The sequence below is a fragment of the Corvus kubaryi genome, unplaced genomic scaffold, assembly GCF_017639235.1.
Source record: "Corvus kubaryi isolate FWS band 111438036 unplaced genomic scaffold, C.kubaryi_AGA036_p1.0 68, whole genome shotgun sequence".
In the NCBI taxonomy this organism is placed as follows: Eukaryota; Metazoa; Chordata; class Aves; order Passeriformes; family Corvidae; genus Corvus; species Corvus kubaryi.
Genome location: NW_024582056.1, coordinates 3,738,568 through 3,758,266, shown reverse-complemented (window position 1 = coordinate 3,758,266; position 19,699 = coordinate 3,738,568). Strand labels below are relative to the sequence as shown.

General features: G+C 34.9%; 1 protein-coding gene across 3 annotated transcripts in view; it reads right to left on the bottom strand.

The window, feature by feature from the left end:
• Positions 1-18,936, bottom strand: part of CDH10 (cadherin 10) — a 99,513-nt gene extending 80,577 nt beyond the window's left edge. For 2 of the 3 annotated variants that reach the window (XM_042048750.1, XM_042048752.1), the window contains exon 1: positions 18,472-18,839. The gene's annotated coding sequence lies outside the window, so the exon portion shown is untranslated. The other variant, XM_042048751.1, reaches the window with a different exon arrangement.
• Positions 18,937-19,699: the final 763 nt, after the last annotated feature.

Genomic DNA, 19,699 nt, shown 5'->3' with positions numbered 1-19,699 from the left:
ATTTATATCAGCAACAAGATGTTATGATCTCTGCATTAAACAGGAAAGATTAATTGAAGAATTTAGATGTGAATGGCCACCCTTTGCAATCCTATTAGCTGTGTTACAATATGTTTTACAACCAAGAGACATGAGGCACTGAGGAAATCCATAAACTATTTCTAGGTGAGAAGTGATGTAAACTCACCCTGAAGGGGATGGAATAACACTGGACAAAGTGTGCAGCTGTAAGCAAGGCAACTGTTAAGTTATGGGATGACTCAGTAATAAGACATTCAGAAAACCCAGCAACCCAGCAGCAGCACATTAACATGTTGATAAAATAAAACCAGCTCAGCATGAGAATCAGGCATTCTCAAGGACCACACACTGTTCACTGCAATTTACAGGTTTTCAAAGCATGGGCCAAATGAATTTACTACTAGTATAGAATATGAATTGGCTGAAGCAGCTTCAGAATAATTATTCATTCGCTGATTAAAAATATGTATTTTCCACTCCAATTCCTCTCTAAATTCTTCCTATGATTGAATAATTATCATGCCTGGTGGACAGAGAAAAATTACTAAATGTCAACCATCTTAATGTTCGTGAGGCAAAGATCACTGAATATGATTTAACGGCATCATCTGGACTCAAAAAAACCCCCCTGATATATAAGGAGGATTACTACCTATAAGAAAAATAAAGTATATCTTCTCTACTGAAGCAACAATGGGAAGGGTTCAGCTAAAATAATAAATTCATTTTGAGCACCACACCTTAAGAGAGGTGTGGAGAAGGCAAAGAGGAACTCTCACGACTATCCTGCCACAAGTGAACAAACTGGTGCTGCTACATTATAGAAACAAAGGCGTGTGAGAGGGGAGAAGTGGTTACAACTTAGAAATATAAAAGACTTCAGTAAACAGGACAGGGGTTAATCTGTTATCCATATTTACTGAATGTGCAAGAAGTAATGTTTAAAATGATTTGTAACTAAGAAAAAAAAAAAAAAAAAAAAAAAAACAAAACACAAACCCCAGCCCAGTGAATTAATTTTTTTTGGTAACTTTTATTATAATCACATCTACAGACAGAACTAGCACACATTAACATAGTACAATTCATCTCTTAAGACTTTCTTGGAGATTAACTTCCTTTTCCACCTCTATCCATCCTTAATCTTGTAAGTGCTATACCCAGAAGACCAACCCTGAACTTCATTTTATTTATACTGAAAAAAAGTAACAAAAGGCCATTACATAATGTATACTTTCAGATATGTTTCACATCCACAGAATAACTGAACAAAGGAGGAGAACCAATCTTAATCACACTGACCCTATTTTGTAAAATAAAAAATAATAAAGTGTTCCATTAATGTAGGTTCGACATAAAATAAGTAATATTTGCAGGCTGGCTTTCACAGCTGTCTAGGGATTAAACATAATTTGAAAAACTAAATGCTTACTCATATTTTGTTTAGTAGTATCTCATGTTATGTTTGCTTTTTTAGAATTGCCACTTTAGACTACTGGATTTTCAGAAGTACTTTATAGCCTCACTGGAAACAGGAAACAGCCTGAGGGCCTGAACACAAAATGGTTAATGCTTATGTACCCACTGTGTCTTCAAGGAAAGAAAGATGGAATGATTCTAAGCATGCAGAAGAAACGCTGTCCAAACGAGGAAGAATTGTGTGAAAACTGTAATCTCATTGCTATTAAGAATGACCTGTCTCCAATACAACATTTGATTCTCTTAGATATTTCAGCTGTTTCAAATCACACTTAGCTCTAGTGTGATACATCATTTAGCATCAAACATAAAATGTTATGTTTCCAAAGAGACTGTCATGGAAAGAAGCAGAGGAAACAAATAAATATTGCTTAATTTAGAGAAAACTGCTTAAAAAAAAACCAACAAAAACTAACGTTTTATTAAACTGGCAAGCTACTTCATTAAACTTGAAATTTTCCAGATTTCTTTTATTATGTATTTCCATGTATTTTTTACTTAAGCAGAAATACAAATACCATACATAACCAGTGAACAGGGATGAACCTGAGCTAGGACAGGTTATTTCCAAACTCTGTGAGCTATTCCCCAGTCTTAGTTTACAGATGCCTTATCTTTGCAATAGTCTAACAGGCAACAACAATTCTATACAAAGAATTCCATAGAAAGACTTCCAAAATACAAGAAAATTCAAGCACCTAGACTTGGCAGTTTGCATAGGTCTTACTTAGTGCTGGAAGCCCAACACCAACACACTATAGAAAGATGGTTTTGTTCTTTTTTTTTTTTTTTTTGCTTTTCACTCCTTGTGTAGTGTTAAATGGGTAAAGCTGCACATCTTCAGAGAACTGTATGTCATATGTACCCTGAGTTACGTGTTTCACCTCCCAATACACAGCTCAGACATGCTGGCTCTTTTCTCCCCATGAACAATTTTTTTCTCAATCCTTCCCCAAGCATTATGACACACAACCTCCAGGAAATTGAAGGTTTTTGAAGAGATAAGCAAATCCCACCAGGATGTGTTTACAAAGAAAGAGCCCAGAGATTATATGTAAAGCAGCCCAATTGTTAGGAAAAATTCCAAGATGAAACTGAGATAGAATGCTGTTCTCAACACCTATACACTCATAACTGTATTCTATAATTTTTGATAATCCCAAATGCTGAAGAAGACTTGATTACAATGGTAATAGCAGTGCTCCCTCTCTAGGCTGAATACTGATTGTTAGTTTTGTTTGAGTTCAAAACAGAAAAAGCCCCACCAGTTATGGAATTATGATTTAATTTATATTTCACTAAGTAGTCTTCATGTGCTGCCCAATCATCCATATAACACATATTTCTGGGAGGTAATAGGGCTACAGATTAAGCAGAGTGGATATAGTTTGGGGGGAGGGATGGTGGTGGCGGCTGTATTCTTTAATTATAATATATTAAATGGACAAAAAAGCAGCCTAAAGCTCTTCATCAGTTCTGAAGCCTTTGCTGTTTTGCAAACAACCAGGCAGTGCGCAAATAGATAAGAGGTCAGTGCCTATGCACAAACACTGTTGCAACTCAATAACTGCCATTACTTCCCATACCTATTAGTAGATAATGACTGATATATTATAAAAACCGACTTTATAATTAATTAAATATTCATAAATAATAGCCTTTATGCACTGAAAATTATCCAGGAGCTATAGCTGTACATCATGAACACTCTTGATAGCATTGAGTATTCTTAAAAGAACCAAGGTACACCATAAAATCAATGTTTAAAAATTAACAAAGACTGAAAAACCACTAGAAAAAATATATTTGTAAGCTTATGCAAAGTATCATAGTGCCTTATTATCTGTATTTGTGTACTGATACCTAGAGATAGTCTTATGGATAGATGTAAAGGGACTTATCACATGATTGTTGATGTCTGAACAATTTCTTAATGTTTCTCTTTGCTGCTGTGCCATATGGTCTCTTACATGGTTTCAGGGCATTGCTGCACCAATTAGGCCTGCTCAAGTTTAACCAATTTTTGTGGATCCTGGTGATACAGCCCAGGAAGGCTCTACCTGGAAGAGGTATGACAGTACTTAGAAACCCACTACAACAGAAGTTTCGTATGCCCAAATTATTATATTTTGATGCTAAGAAACAAGTGTTCTATGTTTCAGCTACATAATAAAGTTTCTCACAGAGGACTTCAGACTCATTTTAGCCTGTCATAGTAAACCATTTGTTCACAAGCACCAATTGTTTCAAAGCACTCAGTTGTTAATTGAATTTCAAAGCATTCAGTTGTTATTTTGCTATATTACATCATACAGATGAAAGCCAAACATCCGTGATTGACGGGAAATATGAAGTGAGAAGCAATGAACATAAGAAGCATGTCCTAAGCAAAGAACAAGACACATAAAAGGAACTTTGAAACAGCAGGACCCACAAAGCACAGAAAGCAAGCCAGTGATCAAGAACTGAGTTAAGAGTTGGGCCACATTAGAATGTAAGGAATATTACAAAAACACTGTTTATAATTTTGGAAATTTTGTTAATAGAAACACATAAAGGATAATGCAACAATCATTAAAATTCTAGGAGTAAAATATGTGTATTAAAAAGGCTTGTAATTTGATTCCCCTTATAATTTTATATTATAGCCTTATGTGGAAGATTTAATAATTCTAAAATATTTGGCAGTGTTTGACTTACAACACTGTAGTATTTCAGTGAGGTCACTTATTAGTATTTTATTATATATATAATTTTGTATATTGCTTTGGATGTGAAAGTTTCTGCTCAATGTATCCTGAAGCAAAAGTGCAATTAAGCACTTCCTAGGCAATACGAGTGTTCAGCTCAGCTCAAGTTCTCATTTTGCACTTCTCTTCCAGGACAAGCTCTGATCACATGTATTCCATATAAAATTCAATCACTCCAACTGTCCTCTTCATTTCATTACTAAAGCAGGCTGCTCATTGTGGTCCTTAAATCAATTAAATCAACTACCTGACAAATACTTATAGGACATCATTAAAAGGCTATGAAAAAAGTCACTGCCTCCTAAGAATTATGTGAGCTATTAAAATTACCCTTTTATTAAAATTAGGGTGGAAACCAATGAAGTGTCTGAAAAATTATAAGTTCTGAACATAGTACTATTAAGCACGATCTGAGACAAATATGTAAGGTTGATGGTTAACTGGAAGTTAGAAAAAGTTAGCCTCAGGAATAGAGAGCTGTTTTATTCTTCTTTTCTGCTACAAAATTAGTCTCAGAACAAGGCACAGCTTTGTTTAAGGAAGAAGTTGCCCAAAGCATATCTGGACAGAATTAAAAAAAAATAAAGTACATGTGGTGAACTTTGTATATCTGATCAAATCCTGTCAACAGTAATGGAAGTTAAACACAAGCTTAAATAATTTTTGAAATGCTGGGGTCTCCCCTACACAGCAGCACACGAATATATCAACATACCCTGGCCCTCAAACTCCTGTGGTTTTCTGCATACAAACTCCAGGTTTGCAATACATAGTAGGAGGTCCTTCCTGGAGGTAAACTCTTTCCCTGAATTATGAAGAGGGCATCAGAAATCCACTGACAATGAGGAGCTTCTGCAGTGCTGTCCAGCCCTGAGTCTCCTGGTTCTTCACATGCATGACTCTTCCGCCTGAACAAGCACCCAGCACTTTAAGCATGGCCTAATTGACAAGAGCACCTGACTGCTGCTGTTAACCAAAAGGCCTTTCAGAGAAAGTACCAAACCACACAGAAAGAGGGAGATTAACTCTTATTTACTCTCCTTCAGGATTTTTTTTTTTTTTTCAAGTAGCAAGAGGGTCTCTATTGTGGTCTTTTTGAAGTGCAAAATCTTTGAAGCCCTTGTGGATAGCAATGTGGACTAACAAAAAAGAGGGAGCAGAGCCGATAATTGTCACCTTTCATTTCTCATGTAAATCAGTTGTCAGAAACACCTAAGGAGCTAGAAAAGAGCTCTAGTCTGGTCTGAAACTATCATAAAGACTTCTGGACTATCTGGAGATAAAGGTGTTTTTTTCCTTTGGCTTTCCTTGGAGAACTTGATTGAATGCTGTTAGAGAGACATTTCTAGAGATATAAGGGTTTAGTTTCTCTGAAAATGTTTCTGTCCTGCACAAGACATTGTGAGGCTATTAAGAAATTATGGTTAAATCAGGGAAAAATGATGTTTTAAAATTTGTTAAGGCTGGACATTTCACTCCCATTTTTAAGGAAGTACAATTCCTTTTGCCTTTTGTTCCTGAATTCTCTTAACAATACCAGAAAGTGACAGTCTTTCACAGTGCTTTACATCAGAGAGGATGGATATAAATCCATTGCAGAAAAACAGTTTTATTTCTGAAGCATGTTTACTTCATCATATCAGTCCAATAAGAGATAATTCTAATTTTTTTCTTATTTCTATATACATACCTCAGACAATTTAAAATATTTCTACACTGTAAAAGGTAGGGTAGGTAAAAAGGGATTTATTTGCAGGCAATGTATACCTAGGCTCCTCTGTTTACCTTCACAAGAAAACAACCAAGTTTACTTTGGCAAAGGTAAGATCTTTTAACCTTATGCCAAAAATTACAGATCAGTGTCACTACTTTTAATTTAGCAGTTCTCTTTTCTATTTAAATAGCCCTTCCCAGTTTGTCCTAAGTATTGCAGCCTCCAAAGGACAAAGTCACAGCTACAAACTCATTCAGACTGTTTCTGCACGTGTCTGAAAAGATGGTGCAGCTACATTGTGCATGTACGAACAGCACCCATGATTGTCAGGAACCTGTGCTGTTGTGACCTTTATGTCTTGTTTAAAATCTCTGTTGGCTCGTGGGCCCTGAAACATGTCAGTTATTTACTACTGCAGCTGTACAGAAGGATGAATTTTTTTCTTTCACTGCCACAGCTTAGGCATGTGTTGCTTAGACTAACTGGTCGTCACACTAGATATAAATTATTTTGACAGTCAGGAGAACACACTAAATACACAAGTTCCACAGATCAGCAATCAACCTTATCTGACAGACTAACCCTAGAAACAGTTTTAAAAAGCATTTTTTCCTTTTGATCATCTAGACAAGTTTGGTGACAGACACTTTTCAGTCTCTCCTTTATACACAGGATCTAACAGTTTCCAGCATAAATAATGTATTTACCTACCTAAAATTCTAACTAAATTATGCACACTGGGATTGAAAGAGCAAAATCTACTGTTCAACAGGTGCAATTTGCAGAGATGAAATACAAGGGATTTTACAACAGAGATGAGGAGATTCTAGCAATTCTTTCAAAAAGATATTCTGAAATTGTCCTATACACATTTCCAGGCTTTTCTGAAGATAATCACAAAATCGTTAACTTTTCTTTTCACCTCCAGAAGCTCCACAAATAAGAAGAATCACTTCAATTGACCATGTTTCCTCTTCCCTCCCTAACTTCAAAGAACACATTGATAGATTGAATTATTTCATCTTTCTAAAACACTTTCCTAACTGTCTACATACTCTTTTTGTCCCTTAAAATGATTTTACCTCCCCCTCTTATCCACACAACACTGTCTGCAAATTCTCTTAATCTCATCTCATGGGAGACTTCCTCTTTGGTGACTTACGGCATGCTACATCATCTTTCTGTACCTGTGCTTGGTTTTTTACCCATCTCATTCCATGTTTCAGGTGAAGCATACTGCCTGCCTTAGCTGAAGCTTTTAGAAGTAAGCACATTTTAAAAATGCCTTAAACCAAATGTAAAAAAATCAGTTCAAAACATATAACAGAATTTTACTTTCCCCCTCCTTAATATTCTTTAAAATATTTTGTACTAAGTTTGTATTAAATGTAACAGCAAGAAAATTAAACTGACATGAGTAAACAAATATGTATTAACCCAGAATAAGAATTTAAGAAGATATAATGCTGGTAAATAACTTTCTAGAAAACTTTTTTAAGATTTAATTTGTAAGGCCTTAAGCTTCACACTTTTCTGTCCATGTTCCTATCAAAACTATGACACATAATTAGATTTGTCTTTCTTGTAAGGGAATTCACATCATGTCAGATCACTGGAATGAGCAATTGCAACTCTTTCTTTTGTTAAGTCACCACTTTAATTTTGTAGGCAAAGTCTATTACAAGAGGCAGATATAGAAAGAGAGAGAAGTATTCAATACTTAACTGTTAAGAGAGTTTTCCTGGGATGAGGAGCAAATAATCACATTTCCACATACCTGTACAAAACTGTTGAAATTCTGTATCTTATTACACTAATGTTATGATTCTTCTCTTCATTCTAGCTGATAGGGAGTTTTATGTCTAGATAATCTTAATCAGAGAAATCACACAATCTCTAACCATCCAAAATGAATGCTTCAGCTGTTGATTGACTTACCATAGTACACTGAACTTACCACAGTGCTACCTCAGCTAGTGATTGCTTATTAAAAGTCACATTTTAGCGACTAACATTTTAATATTTATCATATAATTGCTAGAAAAGATATCTTGAATTTTTATCCTCCTAATATTTTTATTTTCTGTACAAATAAGAAAGCATATACTACACAGGCAGTATTGGTCATGTGTACAGAAAGAAATGATCATATAATGATCAAATGATCAAATAATCTGACATTAAAAGAAAAGATGAGATCTTAAAACAGTGTTCTAATTTTGTACTAATTTTGATTGATAGTATTTACTCCTTCAGCTGGGAGGATATTATAATAACTCACAAAGTAATAATCTGACACTGATTTTCAATCACTACAGCATATTTGAATGTTATTTGAACAAGACTATAATAATTATTATTTTTGTAAAAAAATAATAAAAACATCTTTGCTTTTGAAAGAATGAGAACCCCCACCTTAAGTAAAAGCAGGATTGTCATCTTGATTCTCTTTCCTGCTCTTTACAGAGAATAGTATATTTGCATCTAGAAACTTTCATCAGACTGGAAGCTAGAGATAAGTAAGCAAATATGGATTATCACACAGAAAACTCCTTCAGAAATTGAGTAAGAATGTGATCTATACTGATTGCAGATACCTACAAGCATTATCTTTAAATATAACGGTATTAAGCTAGTATTCATTTAGCACAACCAAAACCACTCATTTTGCTGAATTTCAATGAAAATACCAGGAAAATATACAGCATTCCTGTGCTGTTCTTGGTCTTTTTTTGGATGCAGGCTGGTATGAATTTTCCCAAGCCAAAACAAGAAAATAAAATGAAAAACAAGAATGCTATCACAGACCCTGGCTTTCTCTTAAACGTTACAGGATGCTGAAGTGAATATTGCCTTGAGCTAGCTAAATATTAAAGTATTCTACAGAGATGTAATGCACTACTACAATAAAAATATGTTCACAAATGCCTTGAACCAGTTAAGTATGCTACAGAGAACTAACGCAGCAGACTAAAAATCTATTTCTATGTGGTAATGACAGTCAATTTCTGTGAGATTTCTCCAATCAATACTCATAGGCTCTTCAAAAGGAAAAAACCCAAAAAACAAAGATGGTTTTGTCCTATGCCTGAATTGGTTTGTTATTTTACAGTCACTATTAAAATTCATACATACATATATATCTCTAAAGCAAGGTATATTGTTGGTAAGCTTAGAAAATTTGTGCTGGAAAAGACTACATCTTTGTTTCATATAATTATCCTCTTGCCACGAGATGGCACCAAAAGATTAAAAATATCTGCATTCCTAAGGTTCCCATCTGAACAAACTTTTCAGGGAATTGCACAAGAAATGTCTTCATTATTCGACTTTCAATTTTGTTAGCAAGTTATGAATATCATTCTGCTTACTTTGACGAACTACTGAAATGAAGAGACTTACCACAGAGTTAATGGAGAAAAATACTGTTATGCTACAGCTTAAGTTTCCTACAAATTGCAAAGAGCAAGCTGTGGACATTTAGAATTATATATTTCTGCTATTGGACAGGGAAGTAAAAACATATCCAGTATATTAATAAAAACTGAAAAGACATAAGAAAAAATAACTCCAAAACCATCAACAATGTATATATAGTTTCCCCTGAGGAAAATTTGTGAAACTTCAACAACATATGAATTATGAATTATTTCTTCACTCAATTTTCCCTCCCAACCGCAATTTAAAAAATAATAAAAAAAAAAAAGTTTATCTCAAATTTAGTGAGCTCTTAAAAAAGCTCATTTTTTAAGTGTGGTATATAATGTGAAAACTGAAGAAACTCTATTTCTAGCTTGTAGGATATCATATTGTCAGATGAATGCTTTTCTATTCCCATGGCAAAACCTCATCCCTTATGAAGAGTATTACTCTCTGACATGAACAGCTTGGAGTGGATAACTGCATAAAACCAAACCAAAACCAAACCCCATAGCCCATGTAGGACAAAAAAACTCAAACCATAATCACTTCACTGGCAATTATTTTATGTAGCACATTTATCTATTAAAATTCCAGAAAAAGAACCATTAAAAAATGGTTCATAACCTCTGACCAGAAAGAAACCAAGCATCTCAGAAAATAAAACTACTAATTCCACAGCAAATTTCAAGTCACTATAGCTTTTTCCTTTAAAGAAAAATGTTAAGATTATAAAAGAAATATGTTTGTGTCAGTATTCTCCTGATCTTCATCATCAGTATTTCTGATTGTACAGAAACATATTAAGCTACCTTCAAACATTTTTTCTGCGCATCACTTCATTTTAGCTCATATATTTTAAAGCACTAATGGATTACTCTTCAAAAGTCAGTGCTTGATTAAACATTAGAATCATTGAGATGAATTCCATTTACTTAGATAGAACTGAATACTTTAAAGTTTTTTTTTCCTGTCATCATGCCATTATGACATCACATTTTTTCATTTTATTTTCCTCATAACTAATATCCCAGTTTTAATGCACTAAAATGTTAACTAAATAGCTTCTAAACTTGTCCAGGAATTAGTTCTTTAGTGCTGGAATATCACGATTTTCTTCTTTTTTTTCCGCTTTTTTTTTTTTTTTTTTTTTTTGGTGAAAAGAAGGATTTTTATATACTAGAAGCAGAAATGGACTCCAACCTGCATGCACAGAGTAACAAGGAACCAGTCACATCACTAAAATGACCCAATGGTCATGGATACCTCTAAGGGAAAACTGCCTGGGTGCTTTCCCAGAGATTCAGCTGGAACCGTTTAACTGGCAGCTGTGGGGCTGATCCACCTAGGCCACTTTTATCCCATTAGACCTGACTTTCACAGCCTGTCCAAGTGGCAAAACAACCTCAAACCCCACATACACAAGCACTTACTGGTTGGATCTTGATGGCTGCAGCTATGGAGAATGGAATGTACAGAACCTGAAATTTAACAAGAACTTGCTGCTCTGTTAACATAGAGGTTTTGGTCCTGTAATTTAGAAGGCTGAACTACTTTGAGCTTTACCACTGGTTGTAACTCAGCTAAGTGGTTGTTGTTAGAAGTAAAGACTTAAAAGCTCATTTGTAAGTTGTAAGTTCTGTTCTGAAGCACAATATAGCAAATGCATTTAAACCCTTGAAACCAGAGAAATGTATTTATACTGGTATTTAAAAAAAAATCCCTTCTGATTTCATAGCTTAAATAACTGGTTTCTCCTTCATTATCGTAAAATTTTAGGCTACCTATCTAGAATATCTCAAGCCTAGTGACCTTTTTTAGTCGCATTATAAATTCTTCAATTCTCTAGAAGATTTATGTTCATCAAAACTTTAATGGGATTATTAATATAATGCACTATGTCTTAGTTCTTTTTCCTTTTCTATTTCCTGTTATCCTGAACTCAAACAAAAAACTAGAGGAAACCAACCACAATTAGGATATATTCACAAATAGCACACGTTTCAGAGTGATTCAGATGCCTTGCTAATCAAGGATAGAAAGAAGAAATGTATGATTTTGTCTTAATTTTCCATCCTGTACATATATTCCACACACTGTGCTTAAATTTTAGAGATGAGATCAGTTTATTCTGGTCATCAGAATGATTAAAGACTATCTAAATAATATAAACGAATAAACATAGAATATATTTTCCACCTTAAGAAAGGTTTTCTCAAATTAATCAAATGGATCAGGGTATTATTTGGTTTGAAACCACTTAATAAGGGAAATTTTAAGGAATAGAATAAGCAATTTTATAATAGAGTACCACTAGAGAGGAAAATCCATCTATCTCTATCTGTTTACGTGCCATTCAGTTGTGACTACCAGAAAAAAAAGTAGCCCCAGTAACACATAATGCAATTGCTTTTAACTTCTTAATCAGAAACTTAATAAAATGCCCCCAAGTAATGGGGAGAACCAAATGTATCTAATATGCCTGGAACTCTGTTCACCCATTTTAATCAAGATGACAGCTTCAGTGCTATCTTCACCATGAGCACGATACTCTTACTCAAGGGAAAGAGCACATCTCAACATGCTAATGTCAGAAAAAACCTTTGTCCAACAGAGGGGAAAACAATCACACTTCCCTAAAACGGTTCTCACGATAGTGTTTTACACCCCACTCTTTTATTGACTCTAGAAATTTCTGCCAAAAGCCTGTGGAAACTGTCCCTAAGAGAAACAGAATTAGAAGACAAAAATGCTATTTAAAACTTGGCCATGGGAAGTGGGAAGCAGTAGTATATTTAGGGAACTTGGGTGTAATATGCTTAAGCAGATCTTAAAATATATTTCATGTCATAATGAAATGTCTTACTTCTGCAATCTCAGAAGCAAGGAAATTTTTTTGATTTGGCTGCAAAGTAATTAGGTGTACCCCATTAACTCATTCATAAATTGAGGTCTACATTATTACTTACCACTTAGTACTATTCTGATTAACAGTGCTTTTATTTTTTAGCAGAAAGTCATGAGAGCAGGCTAGTAGCTCTGCATAGCTTACATCACAGAATCAAAATTACAATGCATGAAAAAATAATACAGCATGCAACAGTATTGACATGTAAAAACCTTCTCCCTACTAAATGAAATTAAAAAAAATTAAGAGATATCTGTAGCCATAATGAAAATATGATCTATAGCATGATGTACACTTTTTGTAAAAGAGTATTTGCATAATTTGTTATTCAAATTTATTCTTACAGGTGGAAAGGAAGTAAGAACTGAAATGTTGTCATTCTCTTGCTTCAATTCATCGTGTTTGCGGAGTTTTTGTTTTAAACACATTATGTTGGGTTTTTTCTTTCTATTCTTTCCACTTTTCTTGGGTTTTGTTTTGCATTTACTTCTAAAAACTGAAAGTCCAGATAATCTTCTGAATAATCTCAACATTTAAAAAGAAACAAGCAAACAAACACCCATTAGCTTAAGAATTAAATCTTATCCATCTAATTAGCACATATAAACTTATGGTAAGTGTATAACTTATAATTTTCATGATGTAGAGAATCAATGACATTGTATCATAGAGTTATAGGAAGGGCAGGGTTCTAGGGGACCTGAAAGATCTTCAACATTGTGTACTTCCAACCCCCTCCTACCATGGGCAGCGATGCCATCCACTAGTGTGGATAGGATATCCACAGCTCCACTGGGCAACTTGTTCTAGTGCCTCACTACTCCATGAGCAAAGAATTTCTTCCTAATGTCTAACCTAAATGTCCACTTTTAACTAATTTTCTGGTGACACAGAGATAAAATGGATGTGCATTTATGGTTCCCAGTTCCACGCACCATGGAAAAGGCATCAGGGAAATGGCAGGTCACTACTTCTAAGAGAAAGGAATTTATACATTTATGGGATAAATTTTCTTGGAATTCTGAGAAGCAGAAGAAACTTAACCGTCCTCCCCCTATTCTCAATATTACCTCCAAATAATCACACATACTTTGGGTTCTTCTATCTTTTCTCGTTCTTGTTTAAAAACTCATAGATTTACTCCAAGTATTTTGCTTTTTGTGTAAGATATGAAATGTTCAAAACTCTCTGGATTCCAGTGGAAGTAAGAATTGGCTGTGAGAGCAGCTAATGACAGAATGCGCAGCATGTAAGTGTCCTAGACACAGGTATATCTCTGTTTTACTTGTGCTTGCTATTAGGAGAGCATAACAATTAAAAAGATAATTTTTGCATACATTAAACAGATGGAAATATTTGAACTACTGACGTGTGGTAGACACATGCATGCAATAAAAAGTTCAGTTATATATTTATTTGATATTATTTTGGGGAAGAAAAATTAACAGTCCTCTAGGACACCTCATTTTGAGTCTTGCTAACAGTGCTGCAAATTACATTGGCATACATTCTTCTTATTCAAAGAATGTGGGCATTATAGTATTGCAAAGTTCATGAGGATTTGCACTCATCTTTAAGGATCATGATCTGGTCTGGATAAGTGGTGGTATGTCATGTTCTTTATGTTATAATGCAAAGCAGTGCAATAGGCTGATACTATAAACCCAGTCTGTAATGTGGTAGGTGATGGAACATTAACAGTAAAATCATAAAACATACATGTACATACATTCATATATATCATACCATATACAGTTCTTCATGAGATAATATTTGGAGAGAGTTTTTTGGTTTTCTTGGAAAACAGAAGAACACAGTTGTAGCTTTTGAGAAACAGAATTCTGGAAATATCTACTTTCAATTAATTTTTGAATCATTACCTTTACATAAAAACACATAAATGTTCTCTTCATTACATGATTCCCTACTGTTTTAAATATGGTTCAACTTTCACTTTGAGTTACAACTAAGAGATGCCAAAATAAAGTAACAAATATAAACATCATGTGAAGAATGATGTACATGTGGGAATAATATTAAAAAGGACACTTCCCATGTTGCTTTTCATTATATCAAATTAACTTCCTAGATCTTTTTATTTCCCTGATGCAGCCTGTTAGTACATGGTACACACTTCCAGATAGCAGACTTGAGTTTATATCCCAGAGCAGATGCCCTGTGACAAGCTGGGAAGTACCTCTGAGATGATACTAGAGCTTTATGCCTCCTGCTGGACACACTTCTTTACCAAAAAAATGATAAATATTAGCCATTTCATGTAATAAAGGCAATAAACAATATTGGGACTTGCAGAAAAAGTCAAGTAATAAAAGGCTTGATATAAAAGTGAAATTAAGAAAGAAACTTTACAGTATTCTGCTTGCTAGAATGCAAGCCCTGTTTAAGATCAAGGTTGTCCCTGTTTTACCTCTACTGTAGACACACACACATTTGAGGTAATTGTCTCTGACATTTAATTATCAGGAAGACTGCATGTAAAAAGAAAGGTGTATAAGGCTTCAACTGGTAAATATTTGCCAGACTGCCCACATATGAAAAAATAGGCTGATAGGCCAGTAGAGGGAACATAAAAGCTCTATAGCCTTTGGTTGGGTGGTGTTCTGGCTTCCCACCAGATGAAAACAGAGCAAAGAAATAAAGAGTGTTCAGGTTCTATTGAGTTCTTTTTTTTTTTTTCTGTGTGCAGTAATGCAGCCTGGTAATTATAATACACACAGCTCCCAGAGAAGATTTTTTTTCTGTTGCTCTATTGTAGAGTCATTAACCCACAGAAACAGGCATGTTAGGGAAGTCACCATGCCAAGGATTCAAAGCTGAAGAGATGTAAATCCAGGGAGCAAAAAGCAAGCCACTTTTATTACAGGAGTTCCTCTTGGCCTAAAGAGAGATTTGGAGGACATTTAGCTCTCAGAATACCATTGCTTCTTCTTTTCTTTCTTTTTGCTTTTAAGTTTTTCCAGAAGTTGGACAGTAGAGGAATTATGGGGTTTTTTTCTCAAAAAGCAAGAGTTCGCATTAGTAGATTTGAAGGTGCAGGATGTGCAGCATGTGTGTTTTTTTAATCACCCAATGTTTCAGTGAACTGTGCCTTTATTTAGAGCTTTCATTGATAGTTACATACTATTCAGAGCAAATGAAAGTGTGCTATGGCATGGCATCCTTACAGGGATTGAAGTCACCCTTCATAATATTTTCAGGCATATTTAAACTGCTCATAAGAAGATGATTTTTATTTTTCTAATTTCAATTTTCCTCCTTTACAATAAATGATGTATCAAATAGTATGTTAGTAGAAAGCCCATAGCAAATTCAATGGTAATACAGAATAAATATTCATGTGGGTCACTGAAGTCACTCACAAAATGTTCCTTACACCCTTATATTCTGCCCAAACAATCAGGGTTTTTCTTCCATTTCTGTCAGTCACATAATTAATAATAATGTCAAAGAATGAACAGCAGGTTTTTTTAAACCTATGAAGGACATACTGTGAAGTCCAGTTAAAACACCCTGGTTTTCACAAACATGATTTCAGGCGATAATGAATGAATTTAAAATAATATTATCATAGCCCCGTATTCACCCCATTACTACTATTCAACAGTAGTTCAGTCTTAATTTGACCCCTTTTACCAGTGCTACAACCTAGTGGTATGATAGGGTATAAAATTATACTCCTTTTCAATCAGCCTGTAAATATGGTTAGCAGACCTAAAAACTAAGTCAGCTCCACAGAATTATCCAGATGAGACAGGCTCTACTTCATTCATTTCATTTCTTTCCTTGGGAAATCATGCTGAGATCAGGAAATTACACTCTCAGAATCAGAGGCAGGTACTATCTTCAAATTAACCTTTTCTGACTTTTACATTTAATTATTTAATGAGGAAAAAAACTTACATTACTTAGCTGAAATTTGTATACTGCTTTGCTTGTCTATATGTGTATTTTATGAATCTCTCTCTAAATTTAATTAATCATATGCTCATTCGCCTTCACATATAACATTATTTTGCTGCATTTTTCAACTACCGCTAAGCACAAAAAGAACAGTAGCCACAGTGTCTACTATGAGCACATTTCAGTATTTCATCATTCTTCACGGATCCTTTGTCTATTGAGAACATGCAAGTGTGAAGTTTTAGTGTATCTATACTCATTTATTCAAATGCAAAGCCAGAAAGATAATTTAGGAATATATAAGATTCCACATACAGTCTTTCTAAGATGTATTTTGCTATTTTCTTTTCCACAAAATGTTTAAAGTATTATAAATATAAATGGTTGGCAAGGCAAGTAGCCAAGACATATTTTCCAATGCTATCCAAAGTAACAAAAAAAATCAAATAATCAGAATCAGTTTTCAGCTTAAATATATGCATTATAATCAACACTCTTCAGACATTTCGGTGTTCCTATTTAAGTGTACAAAATTGTCTTGACACCACACATAAAAAACCACAGACATAAATCTGAATTAAAATTAACAGAAACTGCTACAGAAATGACTACCTCTTCATTCAAACTTTTAGGTAACAAAGTATATAAAAATATGAGAAGACTCCCTCAGGCCCAAACCAGATTAAGAGTTCATAATCCGAGAAGTATTCCTCTCTTGACATAAGTCCATAGTGACTCTAAATAGCTGGTTTTCAACTCTTGAGGAAGATAAGCTGTCTTTCCTTCTTGCTTTCCTTAGTTCCCTAAGTTCCTTCTTTCATTTCCTCCTCTAAAGGAGCACAGACTGTTATTACATTCAAAAAGTAAGCAATTAATATAAAACTTTGTGTAGCTGTAAAAATCTCAATAAATCCTAGTACCAGGCTCAGAATATTCCTAGTAAATGGCATATGTGAAAAGGATTTAGAGATTCAGAAGTGTGTTCCAGTCTCCCACTCTCTGCTTTTCCCATCCAGTAATATCACCATGTAAATTTAAAGCCTACTACCTTTAAAAGAAGGAAAAAAAAAAAAAAAAAAAGACGCTATTTTTTCAGATCTGCTTCCTCACAGTGTGCACATACTCACACACTCACATATGCATCTGCACATACATGCACAACAAGTTGTATAATTAAAAAAATACCTTCAAAGCAACAGGAGTGATGTTGGGATAATACAGAGGCTTTTACTGGAGTGAAAGACGAAGATTATAGGCAACAGCTCCATTTGTGTGGAAGCAACAGAGATGATAGGTCCGTTTTAAAATGCTGGTTGCTATTTGTCACTGATTGCACGTGTAGATGCATTCTCCTAAGCTGAAGGGCTGTTAGGTTTTTACAGCTGCAACTAGTATCATGTACAGTATGAGCCTGTTGGAGATTTCTTATGCAGCTGACAATGCCATCAATAGTTAGTAGTTGGGAGCATGGATTTAGATTTGTATTGTTCTGCATTAATTTAACACCACATCAAATATGGATTTTATTGCAGCAGTGACAATAAATGCTCACACAGGTGCGGACTAAATTTTTCCTCCCTCCACCTTTTCCCTTCTGCCCCCTGGTTTCCCCTTCTCCCTCCACTCTCCCTTTACTGAAATGTCCAACCAGGTAATTTTTTCCCCATTTGTGTGCATATAGCTCTGTACAGATATTTGAAATATTGCCTGTATCCACTCTGCTATCCCTCTCCACAGGGATTTCCTTCATAAGAAGCATTTTCTGTGAGTGTGGATAATTATTCTGAAATTCAATCCAGGGCAGAACAAATAACAGTGAAAGCTGCAACAGACTTGCACAGGTATACAGAAAGTGAGGGCACATATGTGTATGTTTCATGCTATGTTCATAACTGTTACACTATGAAACATCGTGCTTTTTTCAATTCAATTAGAATTGTTCCCCCTATGCTGAATTTGCAAGAACTGAATACAGATGGAAACTGCTGCTCAAAGGAGAGCCTGCTTACTATGAGAAAAAAAAATATAAAATGCTTAGTGTTTCAATCTTGAATGCACATGATGATATCGGTTTACTTCGAGGAGAAAATGCACAGCAGTTATTTCCTATCCCTTGTCTCATTACTCCTGACACATATTTCGAAAATTCAAAAAGTTGTATACAGTAGAACAAATATACAAATTGCATTAAACAACATACTGCTCTAATATTGTAATTTTAATAATATCAACAGAAAGAAAAGAAGAAAGGTTCCTACCTTTTATTCTGCTGAGAAAGTGGTGTCCACCCCAACCAAACTGAAAAACGAGCTATTAGAGTCCTTTTTTGGTCAGTTTTCTCCTGTTATTTTTTAAGACTGATCCTACTTGGGTCTAACTCAGGCTTTTTCTCTCAGCATCACTTAACTCTGGACAGTCCGGAACCAAAGCGAAGGGGGAGCTCTCCCTCCGCCTGGCTGTCATTCAGAGCTTCTGATTTGGAAAAAAAAAAAAAAAAAAAGACCAGACGCACCACCACACACACACACACACCCGCAGCGTGCACAGACACTCACACACACACACACCTCTCACTCTCCCTCCTCGGAGGGGAGCGGGAGAGAGGCGCTGCTGCTGGAGCCGCAGCACTTACCCTGGGAAGGTTGGAGCCCGGGGAAGTGCAGGCTTCCCGAATACACAGTGATTTGCAAGTGAATGCGGTGGGAGGGTACAGCAAACGGAAAGCTTTTTTTGTGAAAGCCTGTCGCCCTCCCTTCGCTGCCAGAATGGTTCTCTGGTTTTGAAGTCTAAGCCTCATCTGCTTAGCCTGTAGTAATAATGAATACTGAAAACACCTCCAGTTTTTGTGGAGTGTTTTTCTTCATTAAATGTAGCCACTTTATTGTATCACCAGTGGTCTTACAGCAGTGCTTATAAAAGATACATATATATTTAAAAATGTCATGCTGCCAAGTTAAGGGAAAATCTTTGAGGGCTGAGATGAAAACATAGAGTAATTATTTTCTTCATTGAACTGCTTTTTCTATTAGATTAATAACATTTTTCCTCACACCTCATTATTTTGCCTTATTGTTAATACAAAACAAGACAGGTTCATATAAAATGATGTATTTTTACATTTCCAGAGGTTCTAAAAAAAAAAATTCAGCACCACTACTAACTCCCCATTAATATTTTTCCCCAGTTGATACTTGTGATGCCTGCTTTTATTTTAGTCACTGTATTTGGACTTCACATTTTGCAATGTGTTTCTTTTCATCAAGTTAATCTGTGTTGGTTTCATGTTTCTAATACAGCAAATTGGACTTAGCACAATCCTCCTTGGATCGTATCAAGTTCAATCCTTTCATTTTGATACTGTAGAGGGTTATGTGTACATTAGTTAGAAGCGATTTAACAAATAGTCACATAAGATTAAACCAATGGATGTCAGTATTGCTCCATCTAAGAACTGTCATAAGAGACTTTCTCTGGTTGCAAAAAAAA